The 10447-nt window shown below is 39.3% G+C and overlaps 2 long non-coding RNA genes across 3 annotated transcripts; one reads left to right on the forward strand and one right to left on the reverse strand.

The window, feature by feature from the left end:
- The first annotated feature begins 6 nt into the window (after positions 1 to 6).
- On the forward strand, positions 7 to 1393 carry LOC125503668. The gene is made up of 2 exons (XR_007281012.1): positions 7 to 1176; positions 1247 to 1393. It is a non-coding gene; the product is annotated as an uncharacterized LOC125503668 (long non-coding RNA).
- LOC109540818 lies at positions 1305 to 6927 on the reverse strand. Of its 2 annotated transcripts, XR_002172254.2 has the most exons (3): positions 2738 to 6927; positions 2562 to 2671; positions 1305 to 2500 (listed from the first exon to the last, which is right to left on the reverse strand). It is a non-coding gene; the product is annotated as an uncharacterized LOC109540818 (long non-coding RNA). The 2 variants fall into 2 exon arrangements; XR_002172253.2 differs by having other exon boundaries at positions 2562 to 6927.
- Between the last annotated feature and the right edge of the window lie 3520 nt (positions 6928 to 10447).

The following is a 10447-nucleotide window of genomic DNA, read 5'->3' on the forward strand; positions in this document are numbered from 1 at the left end:
TTTTTTTGAAAAATATAAAAAATGTACCCGCTTGGGATAATTTTAATTTTAAGGAATGTATATTAACTTTACGTTAGCAAATAAATACTTTGTAACTCCGTTCTTCGGAGGGGAGTATTGTGGTGACAACAACCTCGCGTAAGATTGTAGCGTGAGTTGACAACACCGCAACTGGCCCTCCGAGGAGGGATAAAAGGCGCTGCCTTTCGGCACCCGCCATCTTATGTAGTTTCAACTTACGAGCACACCACGTGTACGTTACGTTCCGTAAAATATACGATTTGTTAGTGTTTGCTGCTGGTTTTCATTTGAATCTATCGTGGCGGTATATTCCGAGCTACCCCTAGTTAGCTCACTCATACAAACCTCCACAGAATCACTTAAGTAACCATTTTGTTTTGTTATTGGAAAAATATGGTTAACATTTTTACAACATGACCAGTGTTGCCAGGTCAAGTACTACGAAAGCGGTAGAATAGACAAAAAACATAGATTAGATAGATAGTTATAGAATAGATTTAAAAACAAAACGGGAGATAATTGAATGTTTGTAAATTTGAGCGTTTCGAACTTATTAAGTGGTCTTCAGCTAAGAGTGTGTTAGCGTAGCTCCGAGGCGTGCTTTAGGAAACGAAAAAAAAAAAAACAGGTAATCCAATCGCCAATCGCAGTACAATGTAACTGATTTGTTGACAAATAGTGTTATATAATAGTTATATTTAAAGTGTTTAACGTAACGTTTAGCAGTAGGTTCTTATGGCTTAGCGGTAGAGCAGCAGCTCTCATGAAAATGGGAGACCCACCGTAAAAACGGTAGACTTGGCAAGCCAGAAAATAACTTCTTCGATCAGCTGAGAGGCGCGATAACAGCGCGCTCATGATCTGAGTAAACTATATTAACGCAGAACTGTCATTACACGAGAGTGAACAGGCCCTGATCAAGATTCGGACGGTAACAAATATGTCAAGTGGATTTTTCCTCTTCGTCTCTATGAAAAATAGTAATTTTCGTTGTTAAATAAACTTGTTTGGGACAGGGTCTGAGTCCTTATTTCGAAACATCAACAGTCGATATTGTTCGGGTTCTGTAAGACGGGTGGTTTTACAAGCAAACGCCAACACTGGGAATGAACACGAATTTGTTGTCAGAGGACTAGTTTATTGCTAGCGCTTCAGGTTGGATGTGTGATAAATTAAAGTACCCAAATTAGTTGTCAGGCAGCCACCTAAAATAAATTATTTGTAGGAACTGCCTGCTAAAACGAAGATATGACAAAATGAAGGTATCTTTCAGTCAAAAAAAATACAGCAGAGTGAAATATAATATCATGAATCACAGATAATGCCACTGACAATTCAGTAGTTCCTTCAATAAAAATATATCACAGATTGATCTATCCATTTTACTTCAATACTATTACTAATCTAACCATGCTAAAGCAGAACAGCTGACTATCGCCCCATGTTGTATTGATCTCGACTCTGGCCTTCAAATCCATAAGCGTTATCAGGATTTGTATGACGGTACATGTCCAGACCTTGCCATCGTTGGATTCCGTCTGCAGCATCGATTTCGCTTTCGCTCGCCGGTTTTTAAACCATACCTGTAGCAATAGAAGCATATCTATTATTAAATGCAGTAGCATTTAGGCGCGGTTTTGGAAAAAATCGATTATTTTTACTTTAATACAACTATATTAATGCGAAGTTTAATAAGAAGCAACATAACCTTTCGGCTTTGACCGGCTTTTATACGTTTTGCCTTTGAGTCCCAGTGAACTGAGTGAGTCTGACGAAATTCTGGTAATGATTTCTTCATTTGATGACAAAGTGTCTATAACATTCAAGTCCGGACTGCTTGAGAGCCACGATAAAACTTTGAATTTATGATCTTCAAACCACTTTTTGATCGTTTTAGCTGCGTGAAAAGCGCACCGTCCAGTTAAAATATGCAATTCTTCATTCCAAGATATTGTTCCATAATTCGAATTAGACTTCTTGGTAACAATTGGCGGTACTTTTTTGCATTTACAGTTCAACCAATACACTCCTATTTTCCAATGCGTGCTTTTTTTGTTCTTTCCTGTCAGCCGTCGTTCCATATGTTCTAATCCATCTTTTGCACTCGCCTGTGATGTGGAAGGAGTGCTCACAAAAATCTTTGATGGTATTTTTAAGAGAGGATTCTTTTTACTTTTGAGACCCACTGGGTTCCAACTGGCCCAATCATGATGATCATCATCATCATCACTTATTGCCTGCTAAATGTAATTCAAAAAAGCGTTGGTAAAGTGATTAGTTACAAGATAAGCATAGCCTGAACAACCAACTCCAGAAGAGCGGACACACGAGAGTGACCGAAAACAAACCTCAGTTTCTTCCAATATTTCTTGGTATTGAGCTACAGAAATATCTGGATCTGGCGTTGTGTTGGTGGTGATTTCGTTGTCACCATCCATGCTCCTTGCAAACTCCACCTCTGTATCTTGTATAGTTATATCTATTTACATAAAAAAAATATTTTATATAAAAATTAGATTTTACTAAAAAAATTGAAATACCTTCCAGAGCATCATCGTCATAATCATTGGTCATAGGCTCAATTAGTTTCCCAATCAAATTTTTCACTTGTAGGCTCAAAGGATCTTCTATTGTTAACGAAGTTCTGCCACTTATTAAAAATGTGACAATAAATAAATAAAACTTTCTTTGATTTCAACTGAGTGAATTATCTTACCAGTTTGGAACATTTCTTTCTGTAAATAGCTCATATTTTTTCTGGTGTTTCGCTTTAAATTGTCCCACAACAATTTTAATTTTTCAGCAGAACGATACTCTGGGAATATGCCTTGTGCGTTGAATTTAGTGCAAATTTTGAGCGATGTTTCATTCTTTGTTTTGATGCACATCAATGAACACTATCAGTTTTCTTACATTCTATAATGTTTTTATGTTCGTCAATTATCCCTATTAGAGCAGATTTTTCACTGCTTATAAAGTTTTCGGCATCTTTTCTTTTTCTTGTGCTAAAACAACCAAATTTTATTTGTGTCAAAAAATGTGATCAGGAAATGATGCTGAATAGCCTTTTGTGTCTATGTAAAGTGTAGGGAGACTTTTTTATATAATTTTTTTATTAATTTTTTAAAATTAATTTCTCGAACCTAAATTTTTTTTATTTTTTATTGTTCAGATAGAGTGTTTCAATTGACTTTACCTTTATTTTATCAATTTTATTACTTGTAAGCAAAGTGACGATATTTTTCTATTTAAATTTAAATAAATTAGCAAACTAAAAGCACTTCACAAATGAGTGTTGCTCAGAGAGAGTGAATAAAAAAGAAAGAATACTTAAAAATGACTGGTATATGGAGATTTTTTTACAGACTGTACGTACCTCTAATAATGTCACTCGTGATTCATCTCCCATCTTGTTCTTCTATTTTTATTTAAAATGCAATGTGTATTAAAAAAACACTATTTACTGGTACCACACGTGGACACTGCAAATGGATAGACTAAATAACGAACACAACCCAACTATTTTGAGAGAAAATGATTCCAGTTGATCAGTCAGTTGTTTGAACCAATCGGAACCGTTGATTCAAAGGAAATACGATCTTACCCGAGGAGACTGATGATTATCGAACCGGAGTTAAAATGTTTGTTGTGGAACGCATGACATTTTAATCATGATTAAATTGATGATTAAAAAATGGTTGTGATTAATTAACCAAGAATGTAATCACTCTTGGTAGAACCGGGCCTAAGTGCACGCCAACATGAGTTCTCCCACTGGTCAAACTCAACCTGTTGCATCTAATGTCTCAGCGCCAGTTCAGAACAACGATTCTGCAGCAGTCAGCCATGTGGCTTTACAAACGCCTTTTGGGAAACAAAAACCCTGTGTTATGGTTTGCTCAAATAGAGTCGCAGTTCCACACGAACTCAATCACTTCCGACACCACCAAGTTTCACATGACCGTAACATCCAGTGGGAAATATTGATCCAGGTTAGTGACCTCATCCTAAACCCACCTACGCAGAATAAGTATACCACATTGAAGCGATCGACATTGAAGCGAACGATTAATCGCTTGTTTTGCCGATTTCGAGACGCAACGACTAAAAAAGCTTCTTTCGGACACGGATTTCGGAGATCAAGGCCCATCGCAGATCCTGGTGCACATAACGAGCTTAGCCGGAAATAGAGTCAGCGAAGAATTCTTAACAAGCTTATGGCTACAGCGACTACCCAGCCAGACTCAGGCTATCTTTTCTTCTAATACTGGAGGTCTACAGAGTCTGGTGACAACAGCGGACAAACTTCACGAAGTTTTGGATCTACATGGAGTCAACGCAGTATCTACCCCGCCAGCGAACAGTTCCAACGAGTTGCAAGCCCTAACAAGTAAGATCGAAGCACTTTCTGTTGAGATAGCAAGTCTCAAAATGAACAGTCGTCAACATTTCCGACAGCAAAGTCGTGGCGGCACCCTTTCGAGAGGAAGCGTGCATTCGCGTAACAGAACCAACGAACCGACTGAAAGTCATATAGGTCTTTGTTGGTTCCACGCCGAATTCGGAAAAAAGCTAAAAAGTTCTCAAACCTTGCAATTTTTCGATAAATTCGGGAAACTAGACAGCCGTCTGCCTGTCGCGGCCAGTGCCGACGGTTTTACCAAATGCCGTTTATTTGTGGTCGACCGAGAGACTGGTTTAAAGTTTTTGGTGTTTGTTGGTGATGGTTGATTTGCGTAACCAAAGACTTATCGACAATAACACTCAAATTTCAGTTATAGGTGAAATCGGCCCTCAACCCGCTGCCGTTATTACAGCCATTCCTGATGTGATCCAACCGAAAATCGCCGAGCTCCTCAAAAGTTACATCGACATCACTAACCCTTTGGTCAAAACTGCTGTGCCCAAACACAATGTCGAACATCATATCATCACAAGTGGACCGCCCGTTGTGAAACCCGTCAGAAGTTTGCCATCTGATAAACTGAAATTTGCAAAATCAGAACTTCAATATATGGTTGAAATGGGTATATGCCGTCCATGCCAGAGCCCTTGGGCCGGTCCGCTTCACCTTGTTCCGAAAAAGGCTGGAGAATGGAGACCATGTGGAGATTACCGCAAGCTAAACTCCGTCACTATCGCAGATCGATACCCGATCGAGCATATCGAAGACTTTGCAGCAAATTTGTTCGGTAAAAATGTGTTTTCCACATTAGATTTAACGCGCGCCTACCATCAAATTCGGTCATCAGTTGCGGAAGCAGACATTCCAAAAACTGCAGTGATCACGCCTTTTGGACTCTGTGAATTCACGCGAATGACTTTCCGATTGTGCAATGCCGCACAGAGTTTTTAACGGTTTATGGATCATGTACTGCGCGGTTTAGATTTCGTTTATTGTTACATAGACGACATATTAATAGCTTCCCACGATAACGAAGAACATTTACACCATCTTCAACGGATTTTCGAGCGCCTTCGCCAATTCGGCCTGAAACTCAACCCATCGAAGTGTGTTTTTGGTCAAGAATTTGTTAATTATTTAAGCTATCGAATAAGTTGCTCTGGTACTAAGCCCTTGCCCGAAAAGGTCAGTGCCATTAGAAATAATTCGAAGCTTGCAACGATTGTCGAGTTACGCAGATTTCTCGGAGTTGTAAATTTTTATCGGAGATTTGTCCGAAACGCAGCTGAACACCAGAGCGTTTTAAACGTTTATCTAAAGGACAGCAAACGCAACGACAAGCGACGAATTGGGTGGACAGATACAGCCAACAGAGCTTTTTACCTCGTCAAAAACGACCCCGCAAACGCAGCGTTGTTAGCCCACCCTAAGGAGGGAACAAAGCTTGCCATTACTATAGATGCGTCTGGCAGCGCCATAGGTGCTACCCTCGAGCAACGGATCGACAATCAATGGCAAAAAAACTTTTATCAACTGAACGCAAATACAGCACATATGACAGGGAACTGTTAGCGATTTACCGTAGCGTTAAATATTCTCGACATTTTGTTGAAGGACGACAATTCATCATTAAGACAGATCACAAACGTTTAATGTATGTCTTTCATCAACGAGCAGACAAGGCATCACCACGACAGTTTCGTCATATCGACTTTATTTCCCAGTTTAGCACTAACATCGTACACATTGCAGGAACTAAAAATGTGTTAGCAGACGCGCTATCACGATTGGATGCTATTACGACACTTGTTATTGTAACAACGTCCGAATTAGCTCAGGAACAAGAAATTGATTCCGAGCTACAACATTTGCTTACCTCCACAACGTCACTAGTTCTTCGCAAATTCACAATGAGTGATTCACAGGGTATCTATTGTGACACATCTAGCGCAGAAATCATACCGAAGAGCCTTCGAAAGAAAATTTTCACAGTCCATGGCCTCGCCCATCCGAGTGGTCGTGCCACCAGCCGACAAAAATTCGTCTGGCCAAATATGAACCGTGACATTGCCGAGTGGTCTCGGACTTGTCTAGCATGCCAAAAAGCCAAAGTCAAAAGCCACAACAAGAACGCTTTTGGGACTTTTCCAACCACCAATGCACGGTTCGAGCATATTCATCTGGACATCGTCGGACCATTACCATCCAGTCAGGGGCAAATGAATTTGCTCACTATGATTGATCGATTTTCTAGATGGCCAGAAGCAGCCCCAATGTCCGACATTATAGCCGACACGATAACCACAACGTTCTACAACACACGGATCATTCGTTATGGCGCCCCTCGAGTTATCACATCTGATCAAGGAAGCCAATTTGAAGGAGAGCTGTTCCAAGCACTATTGAGAGACAACGATCAACTCCTTACCGTCCACAGAGCAATGGTCTAGTGGAGCGTTGGCACCGCTCTGAAAGCAGCCCTAATGTGCCAAGACAGTCGACGGTGGACTAAAGTTTGATCAACTGTCTTATTAGGACTTCGCACCGCTTTCAAACAGGACCTAAACTCCTCCGCAGCCGAATTGCTGTTCGGCGCCAATTTGAAAGTGCCCGGTGAGTTTTTATCGATACAGAATTTTCCGATCAGACCCGCCCGCTGTTTAGCGCAGATAAATTTAGATCCGATATTCGAAAGATGCGATCGCAGCCTGCCAGTCGTCATGATCGGGCAAGAATTTTTGTCCATAAAGATTTACAAACCAGCAACTCCCCCAGCAACTTCCTAAAGCGCGTTGGAACCACCCTACACTGGTCCACATCTGGTCGTCAAGCGGATTAACGACCAACTTTACGAAATCTAGGTCAATGGAAGGAATGTGATTAGCCTGCCTAGAGTTATAGATCCATCAAAGATGGCTGACGTGATGTCAGACGAAAAATTAGCTCCTAATAAGAACGAGAAAAAGGTGGTAAACGCGTGTTATCATTGTAAGAAAAGTGTCGTCGAAGTAGTGAAATAAAAAGTGCGTTAATTGCTTCCAGCCGTCTTGTTTAGTTCAGTCTTCAAAGCAGAAAAACTCTGAATGTATTCATGAAGCCGACAAGGTTAGAAAAAAGAAAAGTACGAATGTCAACAAGGAAGAAAACGATATGGAAATAGAGCTTCTGAGAATGCTAGCGAAATAACTTCAGAGTAAGAATCAGATTTTAGAAGAAAACAGCAAGTTATTAAAAGAAAAAGTAATTTTTCTAGAAGAAAAAATGAAAATAACAAAAATAAAGAATTCGTCCATACCGCGCCGTCTAGTGGTGGACCGAGCAACAAGACCAGCAACAAGTACCAGCAAAGTAATTGTCAAACCCGCGCCGCCTAACGTGCACAGAACTGAAATCACGAATCCTGGAGATGTGTCTGATATCGTTTCTCACATCGAAAATCGATCATCCAATGTCGATGTCTGGCGCAATACTAATGTTGACGAAAATTCAGGGGAATGAGTGGAGGTTGAAGATTCCGGGTTGGAACGTGAAACAAAGCGGTCGCGTTTTGATACCGTGAAATCTTGAAAAGGTTCTGTAGGGAGTGCGATACTAAAGATATAGTCTTGTGAGATTCCTGTGATCCTGTGTATACGTGCATCCAGACTTCCAGAGAGATCTTAAAGGCAAGTCTAGACATTGGATGATGGATGAGGCAGAGGACCCCGGAGGCAGTGTAAAAAATATAATACAATACAAATTCCTCAAACCAAAATCGACAGTTCCAATACTAACAAAGGAACAAATATTCTAAGAATGTATAAGCCAACTGACATGGGCCCGTACGTAGTATATATCGAATCAACGCTTGGAATGGGTATTAATGTTGGCAAATTCAATCATTTAAAAATAGCCAAAGAAATATTCAATTTAAAATTGGAGTCGATTATAAAATACGATACAAAAGGATCCAACAGACTGAGTGTAGATTTGTCGAGTTTCACCGCAGCGAATAATTTTTGTAATAATCAACCCTAAGCAAGCAATGAACTTGGAGTTCGACTTTTAATATGCAAGGTTCACAAGATAAATTAAAAATTTTGCAATGGAATATAAGAAGTGCTGAATCTAACCGCGAAGATTTAATTGATTTTATATATCAAATTAAACCACATATCGTTCTTTTAAACGAAACATGGCTAAATCCCAATATTCAATTCCATGTCAAAACATATACAGCGATTCGACAAGACAGAGAAGATGGATACGGTGGAATTCTTTGTCTAATCAAAAATAATATTGCTTTTAAAATTATAAGCAACGATATGGAAACAGTGGTCTCCCTTGCAATATACGATAATTAAGGTTTCAAACTTAAATATTGTCAATATATATTCTCCACCACAAAATCAATTAAAAACAGATTTTTTCTTCAAAATTATTTAACCGTTACAGGGACAAACTATAGTGATGGGTGATTTAAACGCGCATTATTTTACTAGACCAAATATGTCACAAAACCGTAGTGGAAGGGCTCTTAATGAGTTTGTGGACAACAGTGAGTTTATAATTTTGAGTGATGAAACACCTACTAGACTCCAGAACCCACCCTCAACAGCCAATGCTCTTGACATTACTCTGATTAGCCCTGGCCTGGGCACTGTCTCCTCCTGGGAAATAATCCCAGATACGGCAAACAGTGACCATTTTCCAACATTATGTAGCATACGTTATAAAGACACGACAAACCAGATAGCAACCCCATATGAAGCGAGAAATTTAAAAAATCAAATTGGCAGCATTTTCAAGATCTAATAAGAATCAAAATGCCGAGATGCGAGAATATTATAGGGTTTGAACAGTTAAACAATATTATTGATAAATCAGCCCAAATAACTATACTATTTAAGACAGAAAATCAATTTTACCAATCTGGTAACCCATGGTGGGGTAAAAAAAATATTAATTTCGGAATTCATTCGGGACCCAGACATGAACCCCCTCGAGAAAAATCTTTCAAAAGAAAAAAAAAAGGAATCCTTTATTTCTTATTGCCACAACCTAAACAGAAATTCAGACCTAAGTTTGGTATGGAAACAAATAAAAAAAAAATAAAAAAGTTTTCCAACACAAAATTATACAATGTACAACCGATAACAAACGATTTTATTAAAAACGAAATTCTTGTGAAAATTTCCTGTAAAAACAACATGCACAGCCACTACAAAAGTACAATTTACCAACACCAAGATTGAAGCATTCACAGCGGAAGAATTCAACTGCGCTCTCCAAGCAAAGAAAGGATCATCAACGCCAGGTCTTGATGATGTATCATACGATATGTTGAAACATTTACCAACAAGGGCCCGACTAGAGTTCCGCCTCCTTCAATAAATGTCTAACAGGAACTCTCATCCCAGAGTCCTGGAAAGACTATAATGTGCTCCCCTTCTTAAAATCAAATAAATCATCAGAACTTGCTGAGAACTATCGACCAATCATCCTATCTTCCTGCTATTTAAAGATAATGGAAACCATGATTAAAAACCGATTGGAGTGGACTCTGGAGAACAAAGGATTTTTTCCAGATTTACAGACCGGATTTAGAAAAGGGATTGGAACAGTAGATGCAATAGCCTACTTGTCAACCAAAATAGAACTTGCTTTTTGCCACAACACAACATTACTTGCAGTTTGTATAGACTTAAAATCGGCATATGATAATGTCAACATTTCAACCCTGTGCAAAAAACTAAGAAGCGCATTTATTCCTGAATACCTCATTCATCTGATACACCAAATCCTGAGGAACAGAAATCTTTATACCCGAAGGAACGATGGCCAATTGCTGGGTCCAGTTGTTTGCGACGAAGGTTTACCCCAAGGGTCACCCCTAAGCACAATCTTATTCAATATATATCTGAAGGACCTGTTTGACATCATGCCTCAGGAAGTAACGCTGATAGCATACGCGGGCGATATCTTTATTTTCACTGAAGGCAACCGGAAAGTGGGACAAAGATTCCTCCAAATTTTTTGAGA

The sequence above is a fragment of the Dendroctonus ponderosae genome, unplaced genomic scaffold (assembly GCF_020466585.1).
Source record: "Dendroctonus ponderosae isolate FM_Combo_2020 unplaced genomic scaffold, Dpon_F_20191213v2 Dpon_F_20191213_1, whole genome shotgun sequence".
Lineage (NCBI taxonomy): Eukaryota > Metazoa > Arthropoda > Insecta > Coleoptera > Curculionidae > Dendroctonus > Dendroctonus ponderosae.